Here is a 21,885-nt window from a genome sequence, read left to right on the forward strand (position 1 = left end):
CACAGTTCCTGACATGCAACAGTACTTTCGTCATTTATGTGTTAGAGTGCCCATGTAAACTTAGATATGTGGGCAGTATGACACATATGGCAAAAAAACGCTTTCTAGAGCATATGAGGGCCATTACAAATACAGACAAACAGTATCCCATTGCCCGTCATTTCGAAAGCCATCACTTCTTAGTCTACACCAAACTGTCGTACTATGCCATAGAACAGGTCTTACCTAAGATAAGAGGAGGAAACCATGTTCTAAGACTTAGACAACGAGAATCTGAACACATTATAAGTATGTGCACCCGTTTTCCTAATGGACATAATTTGATGACGAGATGGCAATACACCTACAAGGAGAGTAGTGGCTTCATAACTTGTGATTTTTTATCTTAAGGAATTAAATGAATTGTTTTTTAGTACTGACATTTATTCATAAGATGGATATATACAATTGTCTAATATTGTGTACTGTATATCTCTCTCTTACAGGAGGAAAGGACGGGAATATGTCTCAAGTCAGTGGCAACGGGATCCCTACCCTTTTCTTCGTACCATCCTCTAACCATACTCCAAGATGCAGATAAGATTTTAATTTGTGTTATTGTACATATGTCTATTATATATTTGAGAGCACAAGGGTATTTCACAGGACGTGAACAAGCCAGGCAATTCAGTGGACATTACAATGACTTCCCAATTCGTGATAAATTTGGTTCTATGCAAGGGAAAGGAATTCAACTTATGCATTGGAATATTGGTATAGCCTCACCCCTTCATAGACAATGTTGATATATTCATGTCTATTTGGTTTTCACTATGGGTTTCATACACTAGAAGCACCAATGCGATTATAGCATATTCCCACTATTGGGGTTATACTTTTTACATACATGTCACAGGAACATTAGGACAGGCGAGGCTTACGGAGCGCATCACTGATGATATAAGAATGCACCACTCATACCCACTAATAAGGGAGGAATTTCATTAATCATACAGAAGTATTCAACTTCAGGTGCAATCGCAGCAATGCACCAAAGTAATTGCATTTAGATAAAACATAGCTGAGATTAGCACAATAAAATTTCATGCGCCAGGCTACCAATCAGCGCATCTCACTACAATTACCACAATGCTTTGCTGCAACCGGAGAGAAACAGATTACTCGCGCTAGTGAACATTTACATTCACTTAACGATATTATTGAAATAAGGCATCATTAACACCTTGTAATTCACCATGTTGCCAGAATACCTATACTAGTCATTATATAACACGCAAAATAAATATCGGGTTTTTGCGGGCCGAATCAATTCTAATATATATTTTTGTCTTGATACAATATATGTGTTTATTATACTATGATGCATAGACATTAGGTGCATGAGAATAAGTGAACAAGACTTGATGTATACTCAGTAACATTGGCTTATCACTATGAAAATATGGCGTCTAGCGAGATTCGAGTGTAACGTTGATGGAATTGTGAAGAGTATGTATTGCCATGGTTTTGAGTAATGCCGCTGTGTGAACAAGCCCTTTTCAGGGTGAAACGCGTCACTGCGGGTTTATGATTTGAATAAACCCCCCATTTTGCTGCCAAACTCTTGTGGATTCTTGATGTCTGAAATGGTCTGAGAGCGCGAGTGGGACTCCGTTTTGTACAGAATATATATATATATATATATATATATATATATATATATATATATATATATATATATATTCACTTAAAAAACCATAGGTTTCACACATGTTATAGTTAGCTGGACATTTCACTCGTAAAAAACCAATGAAATTCCCCCGTTATAGTTAGTGCAGGCAACTATAACTCACACGACCGCAATCCTCTGCTGATGACGTCAGATATTACATCACTGATGACATATGTGTCTTTATGAAAAATAAATATTTGTAATATATGTATAGCTAAAGATTAATGGAAGAAGACATGGGTAAATAAGTGTCTAAATACAGTGATGTAATATCTGACGTCATCAGCAGAGGATTGCGGTCGTGTGAGTTATAGTTGCCTGCACTAACTATAACGGGGGAATTTCATTGGTTTTTTATGAGTGAAATGTCCAGCTAACTATAACATGTGTGAAACCTATTGTTTTTTAAGTGAATTTGCAAGGTTTTTTAAATGCTAATTCGTAACTATAATGTGTGTGAAACCTATGGTTTTTTCAGTGAATATATAAACATATAAATATAATCTGCATATCTATTTAAATATAAATTCATGCAAACATATACATATATGCATACATATGCATGGTAAGTACATGAAAGTTTGAAAAACTCTAATACAAGCAAAGCTAAAAAGCCACCTAATTACAAACAGAATTGCTTTAACTTAAACGAGGGCGAGACCTATTGCATTTTCAATGCTTGTTTACTTTGATTCCATCAAGAAGGCATTCAGATGTGTCCCACATTTTCCATAAATTCTGAATGGTAGCACTCTAGTTGCTCATTAGATCACTGTAGTAAAGCTACTGCTCACCAGGGAAGTCTGCTGCTGGTATTGAAAGTGCATGTTTCAGTCTGCATGTCAGAATTTTTTAATGAAATAGAAGAGGATTTGATAAGTCACTCAAAATGTGCCCTCATTTTTCTTTTTTCCTCACTAATCATAATTTCTATGGCAAAATGAACCTCCTCATTGTGTTCCTTTTAAATTGAACTACTCACTCTCTACTACTCACTCGCTACTACTTTCTACTACTCACTCTCTACTACTCACTTTCTACTACTCTCTACTACTCTACTACTCTCTACTACTCACTCTCTACTACTCACTCTCTACTACTCTCTACTACTCTCTAGCACTCACTCTCTACTACTCTACTACTCACTCTCCACTACTCTCTACTACTCTCTCTCTACTACTCTCTCTCTCTACTACTCCCTCTCTACTACTCTCTCTACTACTCACTCTCTACTACTCACTCTCTACTACTCTCTACTACTCTCTACTACTCACTCTCAACTACTCACTCTACTACTCTCTCTACTACTCACTCTACTACTCACTCTACTACTCTCTACCACTCACTCTCTACTACTCTCTCTCTCTCTACTACTCACTCTACTACTCTCTACTACTCTCTACTACTCTCTCTGCTACTCACTTTCTACTACTCTCTACTACTCACTCTCTACCACTCATTCTCTACTACTCACTCTCTACTACTCTACTACTCTCTACTACTCTCTCTACTACTCACTCTCTACTACTCACCCTCTACTACTCTCTACTACTCTCTTTCTACTACACACTCTCTACTACTTGCTCTCTACTACTCACTCTACTACTCACTCTACTACTCACTCTCTACTACTCCCTACTACTCCCTACTACTCACTCTACTAATCACTCTCTACTACTCACTCTGTACTACTCTCTACTACTCTCTCTACTACTCTCTACTACTCACTCTCTCTACTACTCTCTCTCTCTACTACTCACTCTCTACTACTCACTCTCTACTACTCACTCTCTACTACTCTCTCTCTACTACTCTCTACTACTCACTCTCTACTACTCACTCTCTACTACTCTTTACTACTCACTCTACTACTCATTCTCTACTACTCATTCTCTACTACTCTCTCTCTGCTACTCAGTCTCCACTACTCACTCTCTACTACTCTCTACTACTCACTCTCTAATACTCACTCTCTACTACTCCCTCTACTATGCACTCTCTGATACTCTCTACTACTCCCTCTACTACTCACTCTCTACTGCTCTCTACTTCTCACTCGCTACTACTCTCTACTACTCACTCTCTACTACTCACTACTACTCTCTCCTACTCACTCTCTGCTACTCTCTCTACTACTCTCTACTACTCTCTCTACTACTCTCTCTCTACTCTCTACTCTCTATTACTCATCCTCTACTCTCTACCTCTCTACCTTTCTCTACCTCTCTCTCTACTACTCTCTTTCTCTCTACCTCTACCTCTCTACCTCTACCTCTCTACCTCTACCCCCCCACCTCTACGTCTCTACCTCTACATCTCTACCTCTCTACCTCTCTCTACACGCACACATATGCACATATATGCATTTATATATTACCTACTGGCGGTCGCCAGTAGGTAGTTATAGTTAGGACCACGTTTCCATAGGAAATCCGCAACATTCTATTTGGAATAACTTTTGCGCCGGTCGACGAATCCTCGCAAAATTTTCAAAATAGGTGGGGCGCTACGCTCCGCTCCTTCCCTGAAAGTCTCGGGGGGATTCGTCAAGCGGGGGCTGAGAAAAAAGGGGGGTCCCAAAACGCATTTTTCCCATGCATTTTTCCATAGGACCTTTAGACACAGCTACAGCCCGAACGGCTGAACAGAGTTACTTGAAATTTGGCAGAGAGGTAGTCCTCAGGTCAAGGAAGTGCCTTTTGTAGGTCTGGTGTAAATCTGTTCAGTATTTCCTGAGAAAATAGCATTTAAAAGCATATATATATGTGGGCGGAGCCTAACCACACATCTCATCCTGAGATCTGATTGGCTGTCAGCACTTCATCCAAGAAGTGTTGGCAGCCATCTTGGGACCAATATACATGATAGCACCTCATTAAAAAGCATTGCAGTTAATAGAAGGTTTTAAGACTTTAGTTACATTATAAATCATTTGTTGATGGTACCATACTCATTTTAGGAATTGTGGTATGTTCTAAGGTGATTTCACCATGTGAAAAAGCCTTCTGCTGGGATATCATGATTGAGAGAAAAATATTTTCTCATGCTTTTACCACAGAGGTTTGGAAGGTGATCTATAGGCTAAACTGAGAGCTTATTTTCTGTAAATTCACATTATCTTTCTCAGTCATGTGAGAATGAAGTCTGACATTCTCAGTAAAACATGTACATCCAACAAGGGCAGAGACTGTCAGTTGATTCCTTTGTGTTCTACTGCAGCTTCCTGAGTGTTCCAAAGAACTACTAGAGCGCTAACAGTCCTACTTATGATAAAGGTATGGCACACCTGAAGCCATCTTGCTTGGATTAAAGTGGTAACTCTTAAAACATTTAATTTAAAAAGGAACAAAATGAGGGGGTTCATTTTTCCATAAAAAGTATGATTAGTGCTGCAGAAAGAAAAATTAGGGCACATTTTGAGTGACTTCTCAAATCCTCTTCTATTTCATTAAAAAATTCTGACATGCAGACTGAAACATGCACTTTCAATACCAGCAACAGTTTTCCCTGGTGAGCAGTAGCTTTACTACAGTGATCTAATGTGCAAAAAGAGTGCTAACATTCTGAATTTATGGCAAATGTGTGACGCATCTGAATGCCTTCTTGATGGAATCAAAGTAAAAAACTGAAAGTATTTCCTACTGAGGAGACTGCAGTAAATGAGGAAATTAGGAAACTTCATAACAAATAAGTCTCCCAAGATGGCCACCAGAGACAAAAGAGCCCAAATGTAGCCCAAATATCACCCAGATGTAGCCCAAGTATAGCCCAATGACAGAATGTCCCAGAATGTTCTTAAAAACAACTAGAGCGCTTACTGTCTTCATTATGACAAAAGTATGGCACACCTGAAGCCATCTTGATTGGAATAAACTGGTAACACTTAAAACATTTAATTTAAAAAGGAACACAATGAGGGGGTTCATTTTGCCATAGAAATTATGATTAATGCTGAAGAAAGAAAATGAGGGCACATTTTGAGTGACTTCTCAAATCATCTTCTATTTCATTAAAAAATTCTGACATGCAGACTGAAACATGCACTTTTAATACCAGGAGCAGACTTCCATGGTGCAGTAGTCTTACTACAGTGATCTAATGAGCAACTAGAGTGCTAACATTCAGAATTTATGGCAAATGTGTGACATATCTGAATACCTTCATGATGGAATCAAAGTAAAAAACTGAAAGCATTTCCTACTGAGGAGACTGCAGTACATGAGGAAATTAGGAAACTTCATAACAAATAAATCTCCCAAGATGGCCACCGGAGACAAAAGAGCCCAAATGTAGCCCAAAATCACCCAGATGTAGCCCAAATATAGCCCAATGACAGAAGTGTGCAAAACACTTATTATTTTGTGTTTTTGCAGTGTTATATAGTGCAGACTTGTCAGGTATTGGAGTGCTTTACATGAGCATTGGTTACATCACACAAGAACAAATTCATTTTGGTTGTAGACATGGGGAGACTAAGTGATTTGACCAGAATCACAGAATGTCGAGCTGAAGCAGAAACTTCAACCTGGTTCCCCAGTTGCAAAGTCTGCAGTTCTGGAAGTAACACCACATCCTCTCCCCTAAGTGCAACATTTAATCAAGTGGTCAACTGGATAAAAAAACATAAAGATAACAAATAATTTAAAAGTGCTTTGTCGCTATTTAAAAACTCAGAAAATATGTCCTTATTTTAGTCTTTTAGAGCACTAACCATAATTTTGATGCCAATGAGACCCTCTCATATATGTAACATCTAAAGGAAATGCTCTAGGTATTACAGTTTTGATTACATCAAGATGATGTCAGGCGTTCCACACTTTTGTAATAAATATAGAATGTCAGCAATCTAGTTGTTCATTAGGATACTGTTGAGAGGCAGAGGCCAGGGGCACGGACTCTGAAAATTGAAGGCAGGTAGGAGGGTGTAAAGGCAACAATTTAACCACACTGAGCAGGCAGGAAGGGCCGTGGAAGCACAACAGACTATGGAGGGCAGTGGAAAGGGGGGCAGGGGCAACAAACCAACAATACAGGACTTGCAAGAGAGGCTGTTGGAGGGAAGATCTATTACGGGTCAAGGAAGCTAGGGGCGGTCCCCAGATCCCCGGGAACCACCACAGAACTGAGCAGGAGAGTGAGTCAGGGACAAAAGGGGCACCTTAATTTGAGCCGGGGTGCCTAGGAACGCTTGCTCCAAAAATGAAGAAAACAGACATATGAGACATGGAATTGGAGGCAGAATACAATGGCAGTTTAATGAGAAGATGCAACTTCAAAGAAACCGCAGAATAGAGACATAAAGTACAAAATACAGAATCCAGATAATCATACAGCTGTCATGATATTCTCTGTATCTCAATTAATGTACTGACAGAGAGAGAGAGAAAACACATCTATAAATGCATCATGAGAAACAAGTTACACCAAGGAAAATGTTACCTAGGAACACTCACGTTTACTCTTAGAGCAAGCATTCCTGCAATTACAATACAAAATCTTTTAAATGCAAAAGTAAAGAGAACAATGGTTAAACATAACATGACATTTCATATAGGTAAAATAGAATAAGATACTTCAAGCAAAGCAGAGCAAGACATTTTAAGCAAAGGAAGACAAGAGCTCCCAGCTCTTGGGGAAAACCTGCACTGCCTGTTAACCTACATACAAACGGCGAGGTAGTCCGTCGATATCTGTGGGTGCTCCCTTTTAATATCATTTTGTGGGCTCCTTTGCACGCTACATCTACCTACGTATGCTACCCAAAAGCTTCGTCTGCAGATTTTACCAGACATTTCGTCATTTACCCACTTAATGCTGACAATGGACTGGGTGAAACGGTCAGTCTCTCAGGCCAATCGCTTATCGTAAGTTCCATAGAGCAAGCAGAAAATAATGGGTATTGTACGGGAATTCAATATATTCATGTATAAAATCTCCTCAGTTCTCCTAACTTGACGCTCTGCGGTTGCCACTTCCTTAAAAGCGGGAAACCTGCCCAGGAAGCAAGTACCAGTCCAGGATGCAGCCTACTGTATGTCGACAGCTTATGGGGGATGTTGAACTTTGATACCGAGCACGGAGCACTCGGGTAGGGTGGGGGCTACTAGTTTGGAGAAGAAGGCCTCGCAGACCTGCCTTCAGACTGCTATACACTAAAATTGCAGAGCTATGGTCAATTTAACAAAGAGGCCTACATATTGAACAGAAGGGCCTACACAGGGGTTTTATGCTGGCTGAGTGGTAAGGATGTCTCAGGATAATTATATAGCAACACAGGACCCGCTGGTCAATTTAATACGGCCTACAAATGCAGCTGGCAGGGCAAGGACAAGGGTCTCATACTTCAGGTGTGGACAGAACGGGCCAGGGGCCCCCTGTGATACAAAATCTACCCTCCTTCAAGGCTGTGGCAATGTTATAGACCATTGTGGGCAGAAGGAAGAGGCAATGGTAGTACAACCATACATGCCAACAGACCCGATTCAGCCAGGAAATGTCCAATGTTTTTAAGCTCAAATGGGCTTTATTTGATCTGTCTCCTGTCTACAATATCCTCTTTTTCAATGTAACTCAAAAGGGAAAATCAATACCCCAGTTTTTTTCCAAAATCTCCCTGTTACCAAGTTCAAAATGTTCGCAAGTATGGTACATTGGATCATGGAAGGAAATGGGATAGGGACATGGACTTGGATAACAGAGGACAGGAGGGACATGGAGAGGTGCACCAAACTGACCCTGCAGGGCAGGCATCAGGGTTTGCAGCAGCACAATACACCACACAGGGCATGCAGGACGGGAGTGCAGCACAACAATCCATAGAAAGCAAGAGGGAGGGGACAGGACCATGCACATGGACAACAGAGAACAGAGGGGCAAGAGGCAATGGTAGCTAGCTGACCATAATGGACAGACAGGAGAGAAAGCTGCAGCATAACAGACCATAAAGGGCAGGAGGGACGGATCAGGGGCATTACAATGGAACAGACAAGCCAGGAGGGAGGGAGTAGGGCTGGGGGCAAGGGGGCAGGGCAGGAGCAGCAAGATAGCCATGGAGGTCAGGCAGGATGGGCACTAGAAGCAAGACACACCATGAAGAGCAACAGTGAGACTGTGATGGCAGACACACAGACCATGGAGGGAAGGTGGGAGGGGGTCAGGGGCAGCTAACTGACCACACAGGGAAGGTGGGAGGGGCCATGGCAGCACAGAAGACCATGCATGGCAAGTGGGAGGGTTAGTGGCAGCACAATGGCTATGATGGGCAAGAAGGAGGGTGGAGGGGCATGCACAAAGGACGATGGAGGATAGAAGGGAGGGTCAGGACCTGTGCACAGACAAGAAAGTTCAGGGGAAGGGACCTCACAACAGACCACACGGGGCAGGCAGGAGGAGCAGTTGCAGCACAACAGACCAGGGAGGGCAGAAGGGTGTGGCACTACAATGGACCATGTAGGACAGGAGGAAGAGGATAGGGGCATGGCATGTGGACAGGCAGGGTGGAGGTGGCAGGGACAGGTTACAGTCATCTGACAATGCTAGGCAGGTGGGAGGGGAGTGGCAGCTCAACAGAACACTCAGAGTAGATAGGAGTGGCAGGTCCATGGGACATGGTGGGCAAAAAGGATGGAGCAGGGGCATGCACAAAGACATCGGAGGGCAGGGGGAAGGAGAATAGGGGCAGCAAGCTAAGCACAGAGTTTAAGCAGGAGGTCAATGATGGGGCATAAAATTGGGCAATGGAGGGCAGGAGGAGTGGACTGGTACATCATACTAAATTGAGGGCAGTGGCAGCACATCAGACCATGCATGGCAGGAGGGAGGAGGCTAGTCCATGGATTCACACAACAGAGGATAGGGAGGAGGGGGATGGGGCAGCAAGCTAACTGTTCAGAGAAGGCGGGTATTAGGAACTTTATTGTTTTTAAAACATTGTGTCTGTACGAACTACTTAAAATATGAACAAGTATGCAGCATAATCTCACTTTTATTCAGGAAGAAGAGGACGTTTGTGACTGTGACTCCGGGCTCACTTGGCAGAAACACCCCCTGACCCTCCACCCCCTATCGCAAAATGTAATGCCTGTGAAAAGGGTAGGTGAACACAGTGTTATATAGAACATAGTCCTGAGAGCACGATTGAAAATGAAAACTAGATATAGTGTATGGTATAAACTATGCACCAAAAAGTGTGATATAAGATGAACCGGGCGTGAAATATAATATGCAATACATTGTGCGCAATGACAGATTCATTGGAGAGCGCGAGATAGCACAGGCACTAGCGCGTGCTATGCGATATGCGCCTTGGAGTGTAATATGCACAGGGCAGTGTTGTGTAACCTAACTAGTCTCTAAAGTTGTAATATAAAATATGTGCTGGGGAGTGTAACGTTGCATATGCACTGTGACAAAGATATGGATCCCAGATTGTAATATGTATGGCATAGCACTGTGCGTTATAACATAGGCATCGAGAAAGGCACGTTAGATGGGGCAATATAACCCGTGCGAAGACAAGTGTGGCATGACATATTCACGGGGTGGTGTTACAGTGCACATGGGCTAGAGAGTGTTATAGCATATGCACTAGCTAGTGGAATACAACACAGAGGTGTGTGGCACTCGGCAGGCAATGGTGGGTGTAACACAGCATTGGGCTCTGTCAGGAGCGCGCTGTTACTCTCAAGTGATGTTCGTCCCCTTTCCAGAGAGTAAAATAAAAAGTATTACACATCCGGCAGTGGATGTGTGTTTTATTAACCCTGAGGGGGGTTTCTTGCATAGTTTTCGTCGAATTTTTGTCGAATCCCCTTTGAATGGCTTGGTGTGCATGTGTATTAAATGTGCCCGTCAATAGCTACCCATGTTTGTATAAATAAACAACAAGGGTGTCTACCGGGATTAGGCACGGTAGGGCATCAGACATGTCAGAGCTTCACTAGTGGTGTAAATACATTCCACGTGGATTCATTGCATGCATAGTCGCCTTTTAATGTTTTAATGAATATCACGCAAATCTTCATGGTGATAGGTACGTACGGTTTGTCCAGCATGTCCTAGGTGTGTCTATAAATATATATTTATTAAAAATAATAAAAAACAGTGGCCGGCCCTGGGGATTGGGGTCAAAGAAATATAATTAGGAGACTGGCCCTGGGGGATGGGGTCATCAGGGCCAATAAATTAGAATAAGAAGGGGAACCAAACAGCCCCCCTTCTTAAAAAACTAAAATAAATAAAAGACTGGCATCGTGCCGGAGGCCATGCCCCCTCCGTGTAGCACTTTGCAAACGCGCCCTCAACAGGCATCTCCAGTATGCGCCAGGGAGCTGCGCTGCAGCCAGGTGTTCTGAGGCCAAGCCCCTTTTTACACCTCTCTGCAACGCAGCTCTGTGGCGCTTACTGGAGGTACCTAGTGGTTTAGTTTGACCCTAGGGACCCTTAGGATTCAAGGGGACTTAATCTCTCAACTTAGAACAGCCACAGGGCGCGTTTACACAGTGGTGAAGGGAGGGGATGGGGCCTGAGGTGACGTGTGCAAACACGCACTATGGCACGTTTTAAATTGGGGATATAATTTCCCTTCAATACTGAGGGCCCCTGGGGGCTAACTAGCCCACCAAGTGCTTCCAGTAAGCGCCACTGAGCTGCATTGCAGAGAGGTGGTCCAGGCCGTGCCACTTTTTACACCTCTCTGCAACGCAGCTCTGTGGCACTTACTGGAGGTACCTAGTGGGCTAGTTGGACCCTAGGGACCCTCAGGATTCAAATGAACTTAATCTTCCAACTAAAAATGGACACAGGGCGTGTTTACACAGTGGTGAAGGGAGGGGACGGGGCCTGAGTTAACGTGTGCAAAAACGCCCTGTGGCCTGTTTTAAGAGGTAGTTTTAATCCCCATGCCCTATTATATACTAGGGGCTTACAGAGGAGGTCATGCTAATCACAGGGGGACCCCAACGCATAATGTTCCCTAGTGTATGTAGGTGTTTTCACTGTATTCTAAGTGTCTTTTAACATAGCACTGGCTCTAGGACTGGTTAGTCAGACTCAGTTACCACCAGTATCCGTCTGAAAAAGTTGAGGGTACAGGATGATTTTGCAACAAAGCTTCTTTCTGCTCTTCTTTTTGTTCTTTCTGCACGTTATCCTTCTTCCTGCACTTATCTTCGTATTTGAGGACTTCTGTTGCTTCTTTCTGCACTTCTTTTGTTTCTTTCGGTGCATTTTTTCTTCTTTCTTCACATGTCCTATCTCTGTAGGCATAGTTAGAAATTAGCATTTAAAAAACCTTTGAAATTCACAGAAAAAACCATAGGTTTCAGGCACGTTATAGTTAGGAATTAGCATTTAAAAAACCTCAGAAATTCACTGAAAAAACCATAGGTTTCAGGGGTGTTATAGTTAGCTGGACTTTTCACTTGTACAAAACCATTGAAATTCCCCCGTTATAGTTAGTTCAGCTAACTATAACTCGCGCGCCCGCAATGCACTGCTGATGACGTCACATATTACATCACTCATGACATGGTCAGTGACATCACTCATGACATCACTGATGACATCTCAAATGACATCACTGATGACATCACTGATGACATCATCCTTGTGATAGAGTGGCAGACCTCCTCTCACCCTAATATAACCTTTGATACACACATTCAAAAATAGAGACTAAAATTTTCAAAACAATGGACATACCAATACCAGTTACAACAACCTCTTCAGTAATTCTAAGATCCACATACACATCCACTCATTCACCAACAGTCCCATACAGTCACTCATACATGTACTCACTCATCATATGTACTCATACACCTATACATCCTGTTACACAATGCCACTCATCCATAGAGTTACTCACACACATAGTCACTCATGCTAATAAAGAATCAAACATATATTTACTTGCATATACAGTTATATACACACCACCACACTTACTTCTACGGAAACTTACACATACTTAGTCTTTTAAACAATCACTTATAGAAACACATACTTATTCATACAGGAACTCTTTCAATCTCTCACTCTCACATATACTCACATATATACACCAATAGTCACATATACTAGTTTAAAACATATGTAGTTACTCATAAAGACACTATTGAGACAGTCATTCACTCACTAACACACCCATACACACACTCATCCACCCATACAGTCCTGCACACATGCTGTGTTCAACACATACAAACAGTGAGTCACTCATTCATGCACCTATGCACTATGTAATACCCCCCACCGAACCATGCAGACACTCAGACTGATACTCAAAAAACCAACTAATAACCTATATAGACACCCATGTAGCTACTCACCAACCCATGCAGCCACTTATACACAAAGTGAGAGACTGATACAGATATTTACATATTTAAACATTACTCACTAAGCCATGTATTAACTATGATACACTTAATCAGTCAGTTACACAATCAATTTTTCAAAAACAAATCATCCATTTAGACACTTATATACCCATTTATTCTTCCATCGACCTTGAGATATACATATATAAAACATATTTAATTTTCAGAAAAACACACATTCACTGGATGATGTCATCAGTGATGTCATTTGAGATGTCATCAGTGATGTCATGAGTGATGTCACTGACCATGTCATGAGTGATGCAATATGTGATGTCATCAGCAGTGCATTGCGGGCGCGCGAGTTATAGTTAGCTGAACTAACTATAACGGGGGAATTTCAATGGTTTTGTACAAGTGAAAAGTCCAGCTAACTATAACACCCCTGAAACCTATGGTTTTTTCAGTGAATATGTATGTGTATATATATGTATATACATACATATATAAACATATATATAATCTGCATATCTATATAAATACAAATATAAATGCATGCATACATATACAGATATGCATGTTATTTACATGAAATTTTCAAAAACACTAATAAAAGCAAAGCTAAAAAGCCACCTAATTACAAACAGAATTGCTTTAACTTAAACGAGGGCGAGACCTATTGCATTTTCAATGCTTGTTTACTTTGGTTCCATCAAGAAGGCATTCAGATGTGACACATTTGCCATAAATTCTGAATGGTAGCACTCTAGTTCCTCATTAGATCACTGTAGTAAAGCTACTGCTCACCAAGGAAGTCTGCTGCTGGTATTCAAAGTGCATGTTTCAGTCTGCATGTCAGAACTTTTTAATGAAATAGAAGAGGATTTGAGAAGTCAAAATGTGCCCTAAGTTTTCTTTCTGCAGCACTAGTCATAATTTCTATAGCAAAATGAACCCCCTCATTTTGTTCCTTTGCAAATTAAATGTTTTAAATGTTACCACTTTATTCCAATCAAGATGGCTGCAGGTGTGCCATACCTTTGTCATAAGTAAGACTGTTAGCGCTCTAGTTGTTCTTTAAAACACTCTGGGATTTCTGTCATTGGGCTATACTTGGGCTACATCTCGGTGATATTTGTGCTACATTTGGGCTCTTTTGTCTCTGGTGGCCATCTTGGGAGACTTGTTATGAAGTTTCCTAATTTCCTCATTTACTGCAGTCTCCTCAGTAGGCATACTGTCAGTTTTTTTACTTTGATTCAATGAAGAAGGCATTCAGATGTGTCACACATTTGCCATAAATTCAGAATGTTAGCACTCTAGTTGCTCATTAGATCACTGTAGTAAAGCTACTGCTCACCAGGGAAGTCTGCTGCTGGTATTGAAAGTGCATGTTTCAGTCTGCATGTCAGAATTCTTTAATGAAATAGAAGAGGATTTGAGAAGTCACTCAAAATGTGCCCTAATTTTTCTTTCTGCAGCACTAATCATACATTCTATGGCAAAATGAACCCTCTCATTTTGTTCCTTTTTAAATTAAATGTTTCAAATGTTACCACTTTATTCCAATCAAGATGGCTTCAGGTGTGCCATACCTTTGTCATAAGTAATACTGTTAGCGCTCTAGTTGTTCTTTGGAACACTCTGGGAAGCTGCAGTAGAACACAAAGGAATCAACTGACAGTCTCTGCCCTTGTTGGATGTACATGTTTTACTGAGAATGTCAGACTTCATTCTCACATGACTGAGAAAGATAATGTGAATTTACAGAAAATATGCTCTCAGATTAGCTTATAGATCACCTTAAAAACCTCTGTGGGAAAAGCATGTGAAAATAGTTTTCTCTCAAACATGATTCATGATATCCCAGCAGAAGGCTTTTTCACATGGTAAAATCACCTTAGAACATACTACAATTCCTAAAATGAGTATTGTACCATCAACAAATGATTTATAATGTAACTAAAGTCTTAAAACCTTCTATTAACTGCAATGCTTTTTAATGAGGTGCTATCATGTATATTGGTCCCAAGATGGCTGACAACACTTCTTGGATGAAGTGCTGACAGCCAATCAGATCTCACAATGAGATGTGTGGTTAGGCTCCGCCCAGATATGTATATGATTTTACTTTTGACTTTCTCAGGAACTACTGAACGGATTTACACCATATATGCAAAAGGCACATGCCTGACCTGAGGACTACCTCTTTGCCAAATTTCAAGTAATTCTGTTCAGCCGTTCTGGCTGTAGCTGTGTCTAAAGGTCCTATGGAAAAATGCATGGGGAAAACGCGTTTTGGGATCCCCCTTTTTTCTCGGCCCCCGCTTGAGGAATCACCGCGAGACTTTCAGGGTAGGAGCTGAACGGAGCGCCCCATTAGTTTTGAAAATTTTGCGAGGATTCGTCAACCGGCGCCAAAGTTATTCAAAATAGAATTTTGAGATTTCCTATGGAAACTAGGTTGTAACTATAACTATCTACTGGCGACCGCCAGTAGATAATATATATATATATATATATATATATATATATATATATATATTCAAAACTATTGGTCTAAATATTATAATTGAAACCGAAATTAGTGTTTACAATAGCAGCATATAACTGAAAAAAGAATCAAACTAAAACTAAACAGAACAATAAGATCAAACTATAAACCAACTTAGCTAATAATATCACACAAACAATTAAATTAGCAAAAGGATCCCAAGTTTCAGCAACTTAATTCTTCAAAAACAAGAAAGCTGCAAAAAGAGAAAATTCTGCCATCTTGACAACTACTCTGCAAAGTAAGTAAAACTTACATGTAAACTAAAACTTACTTGCAATAAAAATAAAAATTGTAAAATAGCAAATCATTAACAGAAATTCTCCAACTTCGGCCGCTTTACAGGTACTTACTAAAAGAAAATACTGCAATGTCAAAGAGTACTTACCTGCCCAAAAACAACACCAATCACAAACCAGAAAAAGTAAGTATGTATCAATTATTATAAAAAAGAAACTCAACACAAACCTATTCACCTCAACATCTATAAAACTACCAAAAAATAAACACTTAAAATGAAATTGACTCTTTTTATTTCTTCCAACAGAAAAAAAACTTGCTGCACATTACAACACCCCCAACAGAAAAACTTAAAAAAATGGGAAACATCTAAAAAGAACATACATGTACATATAAAAAAGAAAATAATTTTATATGTAAATAACAAATATAGGAACATTTTAAATTTGTCGTTATTTATACTATTACACTACTTACAGACACATTGACAGAAAGAGCAAGATACATAATATCCCAGAAATGAAAGCAATTACTAAGTCACATGGACTACACCTACAACAAAGAAAGTACATCAGTGAAAAATGTAAAGTGGAAATATTGTCGGTCACAACAAAATATCATGTAATATTGTTAAGGGAACACAACCACACCTAAATGTGAAAAAAGAAGTATGGGAGGTATTGCAGGATATAAGAGGAGCATGCACAAGCTTCCAGCAGCACACAACCAAAATTGTAAAAGATATACCACCTAAAGTCCCTGAGCAATTCAAAGGCCAACAATCACTTGTACCCACTTTCAAACATTTAATTGAACAAACTAAAAAAGCCACCGAAGCAACTTCTCATACCCCTATAAGATACCAAAATATAGAAATACCTGAATACTTAAAAATACACATAATGAGAAAGCCTTCCTGTTATATGATGACCTAACAATGATAGATGATTCCGATAATTTTCTACAGCAGTTAACTTACTATAACTAAGTCATTGTAAACCTGGAAGATGGATGGGACCTTCAAAATGTGTCCTAAACCCTTCAATCAGGTATACACAATTATTTATTTATTTATTTTACAGTTTTATATAGCGCGAACCAGACCCGTGAGGGTATCAGAGCGCTTTACAGGATTGAAGGGGGGGTATAAGACGTAGGGATGGGAGGGATAACACTGGGAGAGAAAGGGATACAGGAGGAGATTCAGTTTAAAGTTCAAGCTACATGAGGGAGAAAAATTGAAGCATGCAGAGTAACAATAAAAAGGTTTCCAATCCACGAGGTGCATCCTAGCTGCGGTCGACGCTACATTTGGGATAAAAAATTTGAGCAGGCAGTTATAAGGTACAAGCGGCAAGTCTATGAGGTGATTGTAAAGAGTTCGCTAGATGAGGTATTTTCCCATTAAGAAAGTTTTGGTCTCCTTCTTAAAGTGTGCCAAGGATGGGAGTCTTCTAACGGAGGGTGGGAGAGAGTTCCAGATTCTTGGAGCGGCTCCAGAGAAGGCTCGATTGTAGGTTTTTTTCTTCCGGAAGTGTGCTGGCTGCAACAGCAGGTTTTTGGCAGATCGGGAATTTCTGGCCTGTCCGGATATCACGAGTTTTTGTGCAAGAAATGTCGGTGAGTTCGCGTACAGAGCTTTGTGAGTTATGCAGGCCAGTTTAAATTGTATTCTGGCCTCCAGGGGAAGCCAGTTCAGAGCTTTGAGGTGGGGAGAGATGTGGTCAAATTTTTTTGAGCCCTTTATGAGTCTGGCAGCGGAGTTGAGGCAGGCTTTCAGTGGGGCCAGAGAGTTCTTGGGTAGCCCTGTGAGAATAGAGCATCCATATTCAAGTCTGGAGATGACAAGGGCCTGGGTTGCCATTTTAAGGTCGGACCTATCGAGGAAGGGTTTTAGGTTTCTTAGGTAGCTGCACACCCCCAGACTAGACCACTTCCCCAACCTTTATTGCCCAGTGTTTTTTTAGGGAGGAGCCGAGGACGGGGTCGGGGATGAACAAGACCAACATACCAGTACCAGTACGCGGGCGAACGACAAACCCGTCGAAAATTCTACCAATGGGGCCTCGAATGATGCATACTCCTGTGGTCGCTCCTGCACCCTTGACTGTCTTGACAAAAAGCCCAGTTCCACACAACAGGGACAGCGCCAGTCAGCCCCCAAACGACAGCGTCGTAGACCAGCTAACCATCACAGACCAAGAGACTAACCCCCTACCTTCCTTGGCTATTGACACACACCAGCAGCCATCCTTGGAGCAGTACCCCTCTGTTGAAATGATCTTAACCCTGCTCCAGTCAACAACACTTTAGAGTTATCACCCATCCCCATTTTTAACCTCTCTAAACATACATTGTCCCAAGATGAGATTTCACTCCTTAGCAAGGGTTTGTCCTTTGTCACCACAGAACACTGCAATTTCTTCAAACTTCAAGAAGACCTACTTCTCTTTTTCAGACGCATCCGCCTCAAACATTTCTTTTCTGACAAAACAGATGACAGTACTCCAGAGGCTAGACCATTCCACCATGCCTCGACGTTCCTCCCTCCTACATCTATAATGCCCCCTGAAAATCTCGCGTTCGAGAGACTAGTCCTACATGAGGTGAAGACACCACAGTCTCGCTCAGTGTTTGTCCCCTACAATCTATCCCTCAATGAAAAACAGGCACGCTATAATCTACAAGACAGCACACAGATTGTCATAAAACCCGCAGACAAAGTCGGTGGTATAGTTATCATGGACATGGAGAATTATGACCAAGGGATCCTACGCCAAATACATAACCCTTCCCACTATCAACCCCTACCCGGAGACCCCCTTCCTGAAATCAAAAAACAGATACAGTCCATCACCAAGCAAGCCTTGGACTCTGCGATCTTCTCCAAAAAAGAATACACGTTCCTCAATAATCCACATCCACACACCCCAGTCATCTACATACTACCCAAAGTCCACAAAAGTGTAACCAATCCCCCCGGACGCCCTATAGTCTCGGGGTGTGGTTCCATTTTGGAACCATTGGGAAATTATATTGACTCCTTTCTTAAAGAATTTGTCCAAACCACTGATACTTTTGTAAGAGACAGTACCCACCTCATAAACATCATTGAGGACACCCCCTTCGACATCAATAATGATCTAATGGTTGGTTTAGATATTGAAGCATTATATACCAACATCCCCCATTTGGACGGTCTCTCTGTCATCACACAACTCCTTGGCTCACGTCCTAGACCATTTCGTATCCCCACTAAGTTCATCACTGACCTATTACATATTGCACTCACAGGTAACTACTTCATATATAAGGAAAAATTGTATCTACAGACCAAGGGCGTAGCCATGGGTGCTTGCTTTGCTCCCAATTTTGCCATCCTCTATGTTCACCACCTTGAAACCACCTTATTCCTATCCGCACACAATCCATTTCTCAATCAAATCAATCTCTGGCGTCGTTATATCGACAACATCCTGTTACTTTGGCATGGTACACAGGATGATCTCACGACATTTATAAATTGGCTCAACAACTGCCAAAAACATCTGAAATTCACCTTGGATATCCGCCCCAATGACTTACCATTCCTTGATCTCACTTTGCATATAGAAGATGGGATTATTGGCACTGCCCTTTATCGGAAACCCACCAAACGTAACACTCTTCTTATGTATTCCAGCTACCACCCCAGAGCCCTCAGAGATGGCCTACCTTATGGCCAATTTCTCTGCATCCGGAGAAATTGCAAATGGCGCAAGGACTATTTCAAAGAGGCTGCCATCCTGTCAAACAACTGATCAGCAGAGGATACCCCAAACGCATTGTTACTCGTGCATCCAAAAGAGTTTGGTATTGCCATAGGGAGGTTCTACTCTCCCCCTCCCCTAGACGCACCAACACACGCATTCCCTTTGTGTCCACATACAGTCCATCGAGCAACCTGGTTGGTGGGATAATCAAAAGACACTGGCCTCTTCTTAGATTCCATACACCCTTCAAAGAACCTCCTCTGTTCTCTTTTAAAAGGGGTAGTAACCTCGCGGACAAACTTGTTCATGCCATCACGTGGCCACAAATTGACAAGAAAAATCAAACAGTCACCCCACTCTGGGGACTCCCACCCATTGTAGGCCACTACAAATGCCAATTATATATAGCATGTAACTTCACACTAAACACAAAGGAATTTGTTGACAACGGATATATATACAAACTGAATCATTTCACCAACTGTCGGACTACTGATGTCATCTATGCAATATGTTGCCCTTGTGACCTACTATACATTGGCCAAACCACACAGATGGTTAAGTCACGTATTCTCCAACATCAAAGCCGTATCAGATGCAATGTAGACACAGCCCCATTTGTCAGTCACTACAAAGAAAAAAATCATGCAGAAACTGACCTCATCTAGCACGTTATTGACCCCCAAACTACCACTCAGGGGAGGGAATCTTCAAATGCTTCTCAATAAATGCGAATGCAGATGGATCGCACGATGTAATACAGTGGAAAGAGGGCTTAACACTCTTGATGAATGGAACACTGTTATTACAGCCACATGAGTACTCCTTACCTCCCTGTTCCTACCGCCGTTACTTGCGATTTGTTTTACCTTGATGTAAATTAGCTCTGTAATCCCTTATTCATGATGTTTTCTTTATCTACCAACTCACCCCCACCTCCCGCTCCCTACCACTCTCCTTGCCTGTCCCCTTGCCTATCAGCCATTATACACAGCTACAGTTTTGTTATCCCTGTTATCTGTCTTCATTATTGTTCTCCTAATTCATTTATATACCTTAACATTGTGGTTGCACGTTCGTAATTTATACACTGTTGTATTCGTTATGATTTTTCCCTCAAATTGATGTACCTCGTACTCCCTATGTATGATGTACCCCCCTTTTTTACCCTTTCCCCCTTTCCCTCCCTCCCTCCCCTCCCCAAGCTGTCTGCTATTGTCTTACAGCTATAGGTTTGTTATTCATTTACAATTCATCATTATCGTTTTCTTCCTAATTTAGTTATATTCATGACTAACATTGTGAATTCATACATTGTGGTAACCTTCCTTTTTCCTACCGTTACAACCGGTTTTTATTGTGCATAGTGATTGTGAATTACATTGAATTATACTGTACTGTGTCTTCTGTGACCTCTGACCCTGTATTAGCGCTAGCATACTTGATTTGTATTAGTGCTAGCATACTTGACTTCTCTGCCTGTGGAGCGTCGTACTGGTACTTATGCCCGGTACATAACTCTTGTATTCCTATTCCTATTCCTTTACTTCTCGCCATGTCCCTTCCACTTTCCATGGCCCATTCTCTCTCCTTCCTTTCTCACCCCCACCCCCGTTTCACTCGGGATGTACCCTTTGTTCCTTCTATGAGCTCCCCCGGGGGACCTTGACCTCCTCTCCCTCCCCGCTCTAGTTGTTTTTTCCCCCCGTGACCGGCCGGTTACGTGCTGGACTTCCGGGTTACTTCTCCGACTGTCAGCGTCTTGTATGCGGCTGCATCGGACGTTGTACCTCTCGCCGAATCTCGGATAATTAACCGCTCGTAGTCGGATTGATTTACACTACTGAAACACTATTTCCTTCCCTGCTCCACCTGGGACGCCTTCTCAAGTAAGTCTGACTCACACGATTTTCGGATCTTACTGACCGCTTCCCTTTTGACCCCATTACTTAATCTGGTTCACTGCTCACTTCATTGCAGATTATTCCCTCGCGCCCAGGACCTGTTACCTTGGACTCGCACCACCCCTCCCAACACCAGCCTTTGCCTTCGTGCCATTACGCGTGCCTCTGCCCATGGGACTTCAAGTTGGGTAATTATTGGACCCTCTCCATCTGTCAATTGTGTACCCATGCTTTCTGATTTGATCCTTTTCAGAGCTTCCTTTTCTCACACACCCTTTTGCTCTCTGCTTACAGAACCGACAAATTTCACAGCGTCATCTACTTAAATATCCACTACTAGACGTGACGCTTTTGCTCTCTATCAGGTGAATTTCCCCTACTCCCCTTCCTATACTCCCGCTTT

This window comes from Triturus cristatus, chromosome 4_1, assembly GCF_964204655.1.
Source record: "Triturus cristatus chromosome 4_1, aTriCri1.1, whole genome shotgun sequence".
Lineage (NCBI taxonomy): Eukaryota > Metazoa > Chordata > Amphibia > Caudata > Salamandridae > Triturus > Triturus cristatus.